Raw genomic sequence first — 13501 nt, 5'->3', positions numbered from 1 at the left:
CCCATGTTTCCCAATTTCCATGTTCTCCAGTACCCATATTTCCCAATATCCATGTTCTCCAGTACCCATGTTTCCCTGATAATCATGTGTCCCATACTGTGTTACCCAGTATCCATGTTTCTCTAGTAGCCATGTTTCCCAATATCCATGTTCTCCAGTACCCATGTTTCCCAATATCCATGTTCTCCAGTACCCATGTTTCCCAATATCCATGTTCTCCAGTACCCATGTTTCCCTGGTACCTGTTTCTCTTTTATCTATATTCCACAGTATCGATGTCTTCTCAGTGCCCATGCTCTCCTGTACCCTTGTTCCCCAGTATCAGTGTGTTCCAGTACACGTTTCCCCAGTAACCATGTTTCACAGTCCCTTTGTTACCCGATATCGATGTTTCTCGGTGCCTATATTTCCGTTTACATGTTTTCTGGTATTAATGTTCCCCAGTACCCATATTTCTCTAGCACACATTTTCATATTTCACATGTTTACCCAGTAGTACACATTTCCCCAGCGTCCATGTTTCCCTGTACCCATGTTCTCTGTTACTATATACTGCTGTATTGGGTTTTTCTTACCAGAATGTTTTGGGCTAAAGACTTGGTCCAGTGAGGGCTCCTGATTTAAACTGTGGTCTCTCATTTTAACCAGATGAAAGAACGATTACTGTTTGTTCTCCAGTAAACAGGTGTTTATCAGACACTCCCACCTCGACTAACAGGAAGTGCCCCGTTCTTCTGTCGACCATTACTAGATCCCTGCATCAGTTCCAGTCTTGTTCTCTTGGTGATATCAACCATAATAAGATTAGGCTTTTAGTATAAAAAGGAGCTCATCCATCAGTGTAGCTCTCACTGCAGTAAAAAGCTGAATGCTATCAAGCTGGAATTTAATTTTTAAATTATACCCTCTTTGTGTGCGAGAGGCTACCGACTTCCTCTAGATTCATTAAAGAAAAAAGAAAGACCTCAATTTAATTAGTTCTCATATGCTGAAAAATTCATCTGTAATTCCTGCGTCCATTGTTGGGCTGATTTAAGCTGTGGTGTTTTCAGGCAGTTTGGAAGAAAATAAATCCCCCTCAACCCGAATCAAAAAGAAACAACTGTTTGAGTAAATAGACGCTGCGTGTTTACTCGATGGAAGAAAGCGAAGGCCCTGAACGGAGAGCTGAGCTTAGCGTGGCTCTGCCAACGGGGACCTCTCACCATCAACTTCAGTCTTATTAAACTGATTACCAACTCCAGCTAATTAATCAGAGACAGTGCCCTTTCTTCTTATGCAGGGAGGGAGCTCTGAACGTCTCACCGAGTCCTCCATCGTCTCCCCCCCATCTGCTCGACTCCGTTCACTCACCCCTTTTCTTCTTCCTGCTTTGATTGAAGTAGGGAAATGGTAATTTTCATGCATCATCTGGGCCGGCGGGATGGAAGGACAAGTAGTAATTACGTTAAACAAACAAAACCAAGATTGCTGGAGAAGCTACCTCTTTATTTAAGCTCGAGGAATCATAAAAAAAGGGTCGGGAGCAAAACAGTTTTAAAACATTGTCGGGTCTCGTTTTGTTCTTTGTGCTCGATATGTTTTCCACCTGAGATACAGAGTCAAGCTTTAAAAAAAATCTGAGTTAATTCTTCGTTGAGTAGTTTAGTTAAACTGGTTCAGTTGTTAGCACGGATTCCTCCCAGCAAGAAGGTCCCGGGTTCAATTCTCTGTTTGGACCTGGGGTCTCTGTGCGGCTTTCATGGGTCTTCAGGCCTTCACTGAAGAAGAGATGAGTGATCTGAGTGGGATTAAATAAAGATAAATAAATTAAAGGCGTCTGTGTTTCGTCAGGAGCTGAAGCAGCAGGGCCTGGTTCACAGAAGCAGGCTGTGTCCACAACGGTGGGCCGGGTCCTCCGGAGGACCCAGCCTACCCGGTCAGGGTGGACCGGGTCCTCGTTAGACTGCGAAGACCGGAAAAAAGTGTATTTGAATTTGGACGGTCTAGCCTCCCGTCTTTACCCCGGCGTAAGTCATGTCGCCTAGCAAACGTGACGGCGCTAAACAGAAGCAAAATTAGATCAAAATTAGAAAAATATCAATTTGTTAGTGTTATTAATATCACAAAACAATAAAATTAACTTAAAGGTAATATTTGAAAAACTAATGGACCTGCCGTGGGTGCATGTTTATTTCGCTATATAAATTTGTTTTTTTATGACAAAAAATAATATTTAAAAACATGTCTATACAAATGATAAAAGTATTAAAACAAAACCACTTGAAAATTTTAATTTTTATATCGCCATACTTTTATTTAAAACATATTCTTTTCTCTCGTTTCGTCCGCCATTACTAGCATAAAAGAATCTCCAGTCGGGCCACAATGCATTATGGAATGCGCTGGGCCGGGAAGGATCCATTGGACCAGTCCTTCGATTCGGACCAAAGGAAGGACGTATTTCTCGGCCGCATCGGAGGAGTCCGGTTATGGACGTCCTTCGTCGCGGCGCTGTGACGTAAGAGGCCGACGAATTCATCCTTTGGAGGACCCGACCTGCCGTTTTGGACACAGCTGCAGATACGTTTCTGGAACCAGAGTCTGGGCACTAATGATGTGGGGCTTTAAGCCCCGCCTCCTTCCCCTCCTACATGGCACCACATGACCCAAAGCAGGAAGTAACCAATTCTGCAGGAAAGAGGTTAGTTCTGTTTTCACTTCAACTTTTCGACTTCCTTCAGAACTTTGAGAAAAATCTGATTTAAACAGTTTTCATTAAAAACTTTTTTATTAGATTAAAGATCCAGATTTTGTTAAAGGAATTCATGTCACATTTGTGTTCGTGCTGCTAATTACATTTTATTAAGATCTTCTAAAGGCTAACTAAAAGCTGAACGTAGCTGAATAGTAGCAAAAAGCAAACTAGTAGATAAGAGCTAAAAATAAAATGCTAACGAAAAGTAGTGGAACAATAGCTAAAATCTAAAAAATAGAACAATAAGCAACAAAAGTAACAGAGCAGTAGCTACAAATCTAAATTTTGCAGAATAGTAGCAAAATAGTGACTAAAATTAGCAAAGCAGTAGCTAAAACCCTAAAGTGCCAGAACAGTAGCTAAAAGCCTAATGTAACAGAACAGTAGCTAAAAGCTAAAAGAAGCAAACAGTAACTATGCAATAAAAGTAACAGAACAGTAGTTAAAAGACTAGCTAAAATTTGCAGAATCATAGCTAAAAGTAGTAGAATGGTGGCTAAAAGTACCAAAGCAGTAGCTAAAGTCTAAAAGTTGAAAAACAGTAACTAAAAGCTAAGAGTAGCAGAAGATTAACTAAGCAATAAAAGTAACAGAACAGAAGCTAAAAGACTAGCTAAAATTTGCAGAATCATAGCTAAAAGTACCAAAGCAGTAGCTAAAGTCTAAAAGTTGAATAACAGTGACTAAAAGCTAAGAGTAGCAGAAGATTAACTAAGCAATAAAAGTAACAGAACAGAAGATAAAAATAAAAGGCTAACCAAAAACTAGGTTGGCTACAAGTAGCTAAAAAAACCCAGAGCCAGTTGCTGAAGCAGTTTAAAGTGTTTGATATAGTTTAAAGACTTCTGTATGTATTTTTATGAGAAAATATTTTTACATAAAGTGAAACATTTTGAGAATAATGAACAATACAAAAAACAAGTCACCTCCCATTTCCTGAATGAGCTGAAAGTTTTGATATACAGCTGAAATAACAAAATCTGCAGAAAATGTTGGATTAAAAAAAACTATAGTGTAAAAGTTGAATCTTTATGTCACTGGAATAAAAAAAGAAAGCTTTTATTTTGAAGGCTTGCAGGGTAAACTGGACCGGTTGGTTTTGTTTGTGTTCAGCTGGTTGGTAAAACGGTAAGTCTCTGAAAACTTTAATTAGCCGTTCATTAAGTCAGTCCATGCATGTCGTCACAGCCAAGGTGTTTAGTCCCTGCTTTGCTCTAAGCTTTTCTCCCAGAGCGCTGCTCGTTTCAGCCCAACCTCCGTCTCTCAGATTCACATTTCCTTTAAATATTCTGAACCTTTTCTGTCCGTCTGACCGGCCTCCTCACTTCTGCAGCTTCACTTGTGTCGGAGCGAAGGGATCGGTTTACCAGTGGGATTGCAGGTCGGCCGCCATCTTCTGTTGAAAGATTCTGGCGTTTTTGGTTGAACGTTATCTGCCAGGGATATTAAACTCACCAAAGGCCACGAGAGCATCGTGGTTGTAATTAACTTTAATGTTTAGTGTTTAACTTCGACTAAAATGTCATGTTCTGGTGCTCCGCTAACAAACACTAACTGAGCTCTACCTGGTATTTCCTGCATAGAAACAAGTACTACGTGTACGACTGACTACATGTGAAATAAATAAAACAGAAATACTATTAAAAGTAAAAGTATCAGAGTATTACTCACTGTTGAGTTGTGTTGAGTAGCTGCCACCTTGAACTCTGACAGGAAATTCCCACTGGAGGGGGCGTTCCAGTTTATACTTACAACTTCTAAGTGGGAAATTCCCACTTACCGGTACCACAGGACCACACCAAAAGTAGACTGCGAAAATGCAGCGAAATAAAAATTTTACGTGGTAAATTTCTACTTGAACCCTGTGTAGCTCCTCCTAGTGGTGGGATGATGTCATATTGTGGGTAATATCATCAACGTGCATCATGGGAGATGTAGTTTATTGTCAATGCTGGCTTTAAAGTGCCTGTGACATCAAATTTTTGTAATAAATATGAATGCATGGTTGGAAAGATAATGTGAATAACATATTACAAATGTTTTTCTCACACCGCTGAGATGAACAGTTGTTGATATTTTCACATTTGTGGTAAGAGGAAGTGATGTCAAAGGGGAATGTCTCAATATTAACAGAGCATTGCTAAAATGGCTAACACCACTGACTAGAGAAGAACTGGATGTTTCTTTAGATTATTTTGAGTCACTAAAGAGAAGCAAAGAGTCGGTTCTAAAATTGTGTCAATAAACAAATGGGAGCTTTCTTTCTTAAAGAGTTCCCCTTTGATGTCACTTCCTGTTTCACTTTGGCTCAGCCAAATTCAAAGAAAATATGTCAGTTATGTGACAAAATGGATCAAACTATGCCAGGTTTCTTATAAATAAAAATGTTTTGACTTTTTGCATTTGAAGGAAATGTACAGAATGTCACAGGAACTTTAAAGCAGCTTATTTTAAGAAGTTAATACATCTTTAAAGCTGTCACATAAAATGCTGGAGTGGGCCTTGTGTTTGTGTTATACGTGATCAGATGCGTACCACCTTAAAGTGCCTGTGACATGCATATTCTTCAAATACAAAAAGTCAAAGAAAACGTCTTTATTTTTAACAAAGTTGGAATAATACACAGGATTTAACCCATTTTGTCCCATAACTGGCAGATTTTTTTTAAATTTGGCTCAGCTAAAGTGAAACAGGAAGTGACATCAAAGGGGAACTCTTTAACAAACAAAACTCTCTTGTCTTTGTTTATTGAAACAATATTATTTGAACTCTGACTCTTCATCTCTGATAGTGACTCAAAATAATGTTAAGAAACATCAGATTCTTCTCTACAGTCTGGGTTGTCGGCTGTTGTATCAACGCTCTGTTCACATGCAGACGTTCCCCTTTGACATCACTTCCTGTTACTTTACAGGCAAATATCTGAACAACTGTTCATCTCAGCGACATAAAATTTATTTTGCAATATTTTATCATTATCTTTTTAAAAGTGCATTCATATGTGTTAGAAAAATTTGACGCCACAGGCCCTTTAAAGCCGTGTTAGTGTTTGTTCAGTTGGCTGAACTGGGCTGACCTGTTGTAGACGGACGGACGACGACTTTCTAAAAGTTTCGTGATGTTTCGTAGTTTTAGTTTTTGTACAAGTTCAGACTTCTTTCAGCAGAACTGAGGCTCGTTCAGATCCTCGTTCCTCCTGCTGTTCAGGCTGATTGTTCCGTGTTTGTTTCAGCCCAGCGTTCCTCCTCCTCCTCCTCCTCCTCCTCCTCCTCCTCTGGAGAGGCCAACTCAAGCCTCTTTTTTCCTTCCAATCTCACTAAATGCCAAGTGTTACTGCTGCCCTCTTGCTTCTAATTAATGCGAGATTAAAGCGAGAAATGCAGGATTCTACCAGCGATTTGTTTTCCTTTTTTTTTTTTCGAGGAGTAAGAAATTAATCCCCCTTGGATCTGGCGGAATCATTTAAGGATTCTCCTTGTTCTGTTTATCAAATGAACCAAGTAATTAGAGACTTTAGATAAGTCGGCTAATGTCTTCCCCAGCTAGCGTCGGCTGATGGAAACATCTGTGTTGCTCTGTTAATGTGCAGCTTTAGCCTTGTCCAATAACAATGGTCTTTGTGTTGGGCTGTGGGCTGATTACACCCGGGAGCCTCCTTGACCTTGGTGAGACACCTATCTGACTGCTGGATCAGTGTCTGACGCTTCTTAACCCACAAAGATCCATCGCAGGGGAGCTTCCTCGTGAAGTCAGGCTACAAACTGTTCAGGGTAATAATGCTCCGACGGCTGCTTAAACATCGTAATCCTCCACTTATTTATTGAAGCCGACTGTATCTGAGGCAGCAGAGGTTTTTATGACCAACAGGAAGCTAAAGAGACGTTTATTTACTCATCAATCGGTCTGGGCTGAGGCACCAAGTTCTGTCCGTAAAAACCTGGAAAAAAATCATTTCCTGATCTCTGGTTTTCCTGCTTAAAGTTTCTTCTCTAAAATTTTTTAAGATTTAACTCTTGTTTCGGCTGCTTCAGCCACTCAGCTATCGACACATTTGGCTTGTAAGGGATAATATATATTTATATTTTCTTTTTATAAAAATACTCAAAGAGCTTTAAACTCAACAAAGTTTGAGCTATTTAAATAAAGTTCAGCACAAATATTTAATTTTTTAAAACTTTTTAGCTAAAGTTTAGCTTGTTTTAGCTTTTAGCTACTATTTAGCTCATTTTACTTTAGTTTTGTTCTGGTTTCAGGTTCAGCTCCTGTTTTGCTCATTTTATTTTCTGGCTAATTTTTAGTTCGTTTGAACTTTTAGCTACTGTTTAGCTAATTTTAATTAATCTTTAACTGGTTTCAGCAAACTTTAGATTTTAGCTGATGTTTTGCTGTTTTAAGATTTACTTAGTTCTGTTTTTAATTTTTAGCTTTTAGTGACTGTTCTTTAGCCATCAGCTACTGTTTTGTAGTTTTTAGAAACTTGAATTGTTTTAGTTTTAGTTAGTTTTGATATTTTATAGCTTTTAGCGAATGTTTAGCTGATTTCAGCAAAACAGGTACTGTTTAAATAATATTAGCTTTTAGATAATTGCTGGTTTTAAGTTTTAGCTCTCAGCTATTGTTTAGCTCATGTTAGCTTTTAACTGCTGTTGAGCTTATCTTCATATTTAGTTGCTGTCTAGCTAATTTCAGTTCATGTTTAGCTGGTTTCATCATTTCGCTACTGTTTAAGTAATCTTAGCTTTTAGAAATTGGCTGGTTTTAGCATTTAGCTACTATTTTTGCATTTTTTTCAGCTTTTAAGTTACGCTTAGCTGGTTTTAGCCTTTATGAACATTTAGTTTTTGTCTTCTGTTTTGGTTATTTGAAATTGTTTTGCTAATTTTTGCTTTTAGCTTTTGCTACTTTTAGCTGTTTTGGCTAATTTTAGCTCCTGCTTTGATTTAACCAATCGATCACTCTGTTTTTTTTGTCAGAAAGCTGCGTTTTCTCAGCTATCGGCTGTATTTGATGCGGTTTGACGGTAAAAATGGAGTAAATCTGAGTTTAGTTTTATATTTTAAAATAAATAACTTGGGGTGATTCATCCAGGTGAGACGTCACGTCGCTCTCCCTCTCCTGCAGCGAGCCGAGGCTGAACATTTCGGCTGTTGCATCAGTGTTTCCAACACGACACCTGCAGCAAAAGTCCGGTCCGACGGCTCAAACGGACCCTTTGAAGCCGAGCAGGAGCCAGTTTTTTTTAATGACTCCATCTTGTCCAGATGAAAGAGGAAAAATCACGTTTCACAAATGGAGATTAAACATTTTGTTGCTCTCTGCAGCCGAAGCCTTTTATTTTGAGTTATTCTGAGTTTTGGTCCACAGAGGCGTGAAGAGCTCAGTAAAAATGATCTCTGTCAACAGAAACTAAGCAGGAACCCCCCATTAACTTCCATTTTTTAAAATGCAGCTAAAATGTTTTTTTTTTTTTTTTTTTGGGAGTCAGAGGTGAAATTAGATGTGATGATAAGAGTTATTTCAGAGTTGAAATCAACACAATAAATCACGTTTTCACAATGTTTTTGTTGAATCTGCTGTAGTTTTCATACCAGGCAGGTTGCCAGATAAAAAAATTACCCCAAACTGTCCCTGAAAAATTATTGTATTTGAACCCAAAATATCATAATTCCTGAGACCGGGGGCACCGGAGGACGGGAAGTTGAATATTAGGTATGTTAGGATTAACAAACGTCCACAGAAAAGGGGCGGGGCTTAATCCTATCTAACACCTATCGATGCTGACGTGATTCTAGGTTTCTATTGAGATGCAGAAACTTCCACGGTTCCGTCCAGGTGGTGAAAACACAAACTTTGGTTTGGACCGAGGACGAGGTCGGCTTGTTCAAACACAACTCTGCTGTCGGCTGATGTTCCTGTTGTTCATCAGCAGAAAAACTACTGACTGCAGCCGCCTGAGGAGCGCAGCTGAAGTTTCACACCGATACACCTCCACTCTGACAGCTGGACGCTAAACGCTTCAGTTTCACAGCAAACAAATGCGGTTGTCATGTAAACAAACAGCCGAAAAGCAGCCGAAATGTTACGGTTGTCATTTAAACAGTTGAAACACAGCAAAAAATTAGCAGTAACTTTAAAGTTATCGTATAAACGAACAGACGAAAGGCAGCCGAAATGTTAAGGTTGTCATGTAAAGGAACAGCCGAAACTCAGCCGAAATGTTATGGTTGTCATTTAAACGGTTGAAAAGCAGCCAAAACTCGGCAGTAACGTTTGTTGTTGTTTAAACAAACAGCCAAAATTTTACAGTTGTCATGTAAATGAACAGCCAAAAAGCAACCAAAATTTTACAGTTGTCTCATAAATGAACAGCCGAAAAGCAGCCAAAATGTTATGGTTGTCATTTAAACAGTTGAAACGCAGCCAAAAATTAGCAGTAACATCAAAGTTATCGTGTAAACGAACAGACGAAAGGCAGCTGAAATGTTAAGGTTGTTATGTAAAGGAACAGCCGAAACTCAGCAGAAATGTTACAGTTGTCATGTAAATGAACAGCCGAAAAGCAGCCGAAATGTTACGGTTGTCATTTAAACAGTTGAAACGCAGCCAAAAATTAGCAGTAACATTAAAGTTAACATGTAAACGAACAGACGAAAGGCAGCCGAAATGTTAAGGTTGTCATGTAAAGGAACAGCCGAAACTCAGCCGAAATGTTACGGTTGTCATTTAAACAGTTGAAAAGCAGCCAAAACTCGGCAGCAACGTTAGTTGTTGTTTAAACAAACAGCCAAAATGTTACAGTTGTCATGTAAATGAACAGCCAAAAAGCAGCCAAAGTTTAACAGTTGTCTTGTAAACGAACAGCCGAAAAGCAGCTGAAATGTTAATCGTTATGTAAACGAACAGCCGAAAAGCAGCCGAAATGTTACGGTTGTCATTTAAACAGTTGAAACGCAGCCAAAAATTAGCAGTAACGTCAAAGTTATCGTGTAAACGAACAGACGAAAGGCAGCCGAAATGTTAAGGTTGTTATGTAAAGGAACAGCCGAAACTCAGCCGAAACGTTACAGTTGTCATTAAAACAGTTGAAAAGCAGCCAAAACTCAGCAGTAACGTTAGTTGTTGTTTAAACAAACAGCAAAAATGTTACAGTTGTCATGTAAATGAACAGCCAAAAAGCAGCCAAAATTTTACAGTTGTCTCAAAAATGAACAGCCGAAAAGTTATGGTTGTCATGTAAAGGGACAGCCGAAACTCAGCCAAAAGGTTACGGTTGTCATTTAAACAGTTGAAATGCAGCCAAAACTTTGCAGTAACATTAAAGTTATTGTGTAAACGAACAGACGAAAGGCAGCCGAAATGTTAAGGTTGTCATGTAACGGAACAGCCGAAACTCAGCCGAAATGTTACGGTTGTCATTTCAGCGGTTGAAAAGCAGCCAAAACTTGGCAGTAACGTTAGTTGTTGTTTAAACAAACAGCGAAAATTTTACAGTTGTAAATGAACAGCTGAAAAGCAGCCGAAATGTTACAATCGTTGTGTAAACAAACAGCCGAAACTCAGCCAAAAGGTTACAGTTGTCATTTAAACAGTTGAAACACAACCAAAAGTTAGCAGTAACATTAAAGTTATTGTGTAAACGAACAGCCGAAAGGCAGCCGAAAGGTTATGGTTGTCATGTGAAGGAAGAGTCGAAACTCAGCCGAAATGTTATGGTTGTTGTGTAAACAAACAGCAGTAATGTTACAATCGTTGTTTAAACAACCTGAGAGTTATTTCCAACAGAATTGAGAAGGATCTAACTTGGACCCTTCAGGAGTCGCCCTAAATGTTTGCCTGTTGGTTTTTACGTTCCTTCTTCATCGTTTTTTTTCCTTCAGTTTTTTTCTTTTCTTTGACCTTTTTGTCTTTTTGTCTCTGGACTCACACATCGTCTTCCTCCTCATATGAACTGACCCTCCCTCTAATTAGATCAGGAATTATGGTCTGGATTAAGGGTCGTGCCGGTTATTCTCACCATGGAAGCTATTTGAAGTCATCATTTCAGAGTTCTTAATACCCCCCCCCCCACACACACACACACACACACACACACTCACACACAGACNGACACACACACACACACACACACACACACACACACACACACACACACACACACTAAAACAGCAGCAGGAAAAGAGAGGAACGCCGTTAATCTCCTGTTTGCCGGCGCTTCATTACACAGGAGTGAAGCAGGATTTTCTCCAGGGCTGAAAACGTTCAACATTGTTCGTTACGTCTAAAACACAGGAGATACGGAGCTTTGTTATCAAACTGGAAATAAGTCGGGTTACGTAAACTGAACCTGGGCCGTGGCCTCGTCGTAACCCCGAAGAGCATCCAGAGTCAAACAGTTAAAACTGAGGGAGAAACTGTAAGAAAAACAACATAAACCAAAGCTAAGAAATGGTTCAAAACCAAAATAAAACATATTTTTACACTTTCTAAACTTTTTAGCAAATAAGAAGCAAAAACCCATTTAACATTTCACCACTGATGGCTTCCTCTGAGGTAGAAGACTGAAGTTTTTATAAAAACCTGAAACTCAAAATAATTTCAACAAGGTTGAGTCGGATCCTCCGGATGGTTTCTTTGTTGAAACGTTTCGTCTTTTGTCCAAAAAACATCTTCAGTCTGAGAAGCAGTGGTGGGAACAGCTATCCAAAAAATTAGCTTCATTAAATGCTAATCCGCTAAACAAGAATCTTAGCTGTGCTAACGGCTACACAAATGAAAAATTAGCAGAAGCTAATGCTAACAGCTAAGCCGACTGTAAGTCATCAAGTCCTTCCTGTTGAAGACGGGTGTGACTGACGCACATGTTAGTTTTCTATTGGTTTAATTTAAAAGTGGGTGGGATCATCTGACAAGTTATAGCTCTGTGTAATTTTTTATACTTCCAGTTTGACCCTTTCAGAATAAAAGCATTTAAGTTTGTATTTTTATAAATACCATTTGAGATGTAGTCAAGTTTTGTATTATTTAAATATTGTTGAATGTTAAATTATAATTTTTTTAAGTTTAGCTGCTAAAGATGCTACACGCTAACACACACGGTGCCTGACACGTTCAGCACTGCTCGTAATGGCATAAAAAATATAAGTTTTACACTTGTTAATTTTATGGGAACCTAAATTTAGTGGAACATAAATTAGCGGAAGCTAATTGGTCCACTGACATTTTCCAAAGTTAGCAAAAAAAGCTAATCCGCTAAAGGAGAAGCTAGTTTCACTATTAGCGGATCTGTGTCCACCACTGCTGAGGAGTTGCAGGTAAATTCAGGCTCTTTACACCTTTTTAACCAGAATACTGATGAAATCCACTCACATTTAAATGATTTCATTATACAAACATCTATTCTTTTCTGTCTAACCTTTAATGATGCTTCTGATGTGACGTCTGAGCTCACACCAAAAGTCGTTTCCCATCATTCCCAGCTGAGCGACGTGGTTTGGTGTATTTAATGGCTGGGATGCGTCCCGGCTGCCGTGTTGTGTTTCTGACTCGACGCTGAACTCTCCGAGGACGTCGGCGTGCTCGGCTGAAGGTGCAGCAGCCTCTCCGGTCGTCAGGGAGAATCAAGTGCTGACATGCCCATCAACATCTGACAGCAGGCGCAGCAGCACCGCCGCTCCATCCCTGCACAGATCTGCAGGACGAGGTTCATCACTGAAACACAACTCTCCAAAGATCTGAAACAAAAGCACTGAGATCTCTTCTAAACAACGGACACGTCAGGGAGCCCGCTGATGAGAAGTGATAATCAAAATCTGACAAATCTTTAAAACTCCCAGCAGACGTCCCGGAGTCCCCGGTGAGCCTAATGGAGCGACGGGTTGGACAAACATCTGCCCAAAGCCACAGTTGAAATCCAGATGGCGGTGAGCTAATTGGCTCGTGCAGGCCCGGGCTTGACACGAGCTCATACGTAACGAAACGAAGGCGGCTGGAGGTTTGAAGACAGACAACGGTCCCGTCAGGTGAGGTTCTGAACCACTTCCTGTCATCTTTTAATGTTTTTTTTAATGACATCAGCTTCAATTTATCCGTCTAATTTTTAAAATGTGTTTTTTTACCAGAAGGCATTAATGTTTCTGTTCGTGTTTAGTTCAACTACAACTTTCAGACCCTGAAACTCACACAAACACTGAGAACTGGGGTTGGGCATCGAGTATCGATTGGAACCGGGACTAATGTTTCAATTTTCCCGGAATCGTTCGTAATTTTAAATTTCAATACCTAGTTTCAATACCCAGTCCACCAACTGGAGGAAGAAGCCGCCCAACAACAGCAAAGAAAAAAACCCAGATGAGCCGCCGAACACCAATTTGAGTTGGTGTTCAGACTCAGATTGTCAAATTAAGAGAAATAATCGGCCAGTGAAGTAAGACAATTGCGCTTGGTAAGACTTGAAATGAGAAAAACATTAAGATTAATAAGATTAATAATCAAACACATTCTGCTCTTGCTTAGTATATTGGCTGTGTCCAAAACGACAGGCCGGGTCCTCCGGAGGACCCAGACTCCCCGGTCTCGGCAGGCCGGGTCCTTGGTAGACCGRGAAGACAGGAAAAAAAGAGGCTGTGGATTTGGACGGTCTAGCCTTCCGTCCTTACCCCGGCATACGTCTTGTCACCTAGCAACTGTGACGACGCTAAACAAGCAAACTTAAATCAAAACTAGAAAAATATCAATACATTAGCATTATTAATATCACAAAACTAT

Source organism: Austrofundulus limnaeus, unplaced genomic scaffold, assembly GCF_001266775.1.
Source record: "Austrofundulus limnaeus strain Quisiro unplaced genomic scaffold, Austrofundulus_limnaeus-1.0 Scaffold235, whole genome shotgun sequence".
Lineage (NCBI taxonomy): Eukaryota > Metazoa > Chordata > Actinopteri > Cyprinodontiformes > Rivulidae > Austrofundulus > Austrofundulus limnaeus.
Note: the sequence above shows the minus strand (reverse complement) of the source record.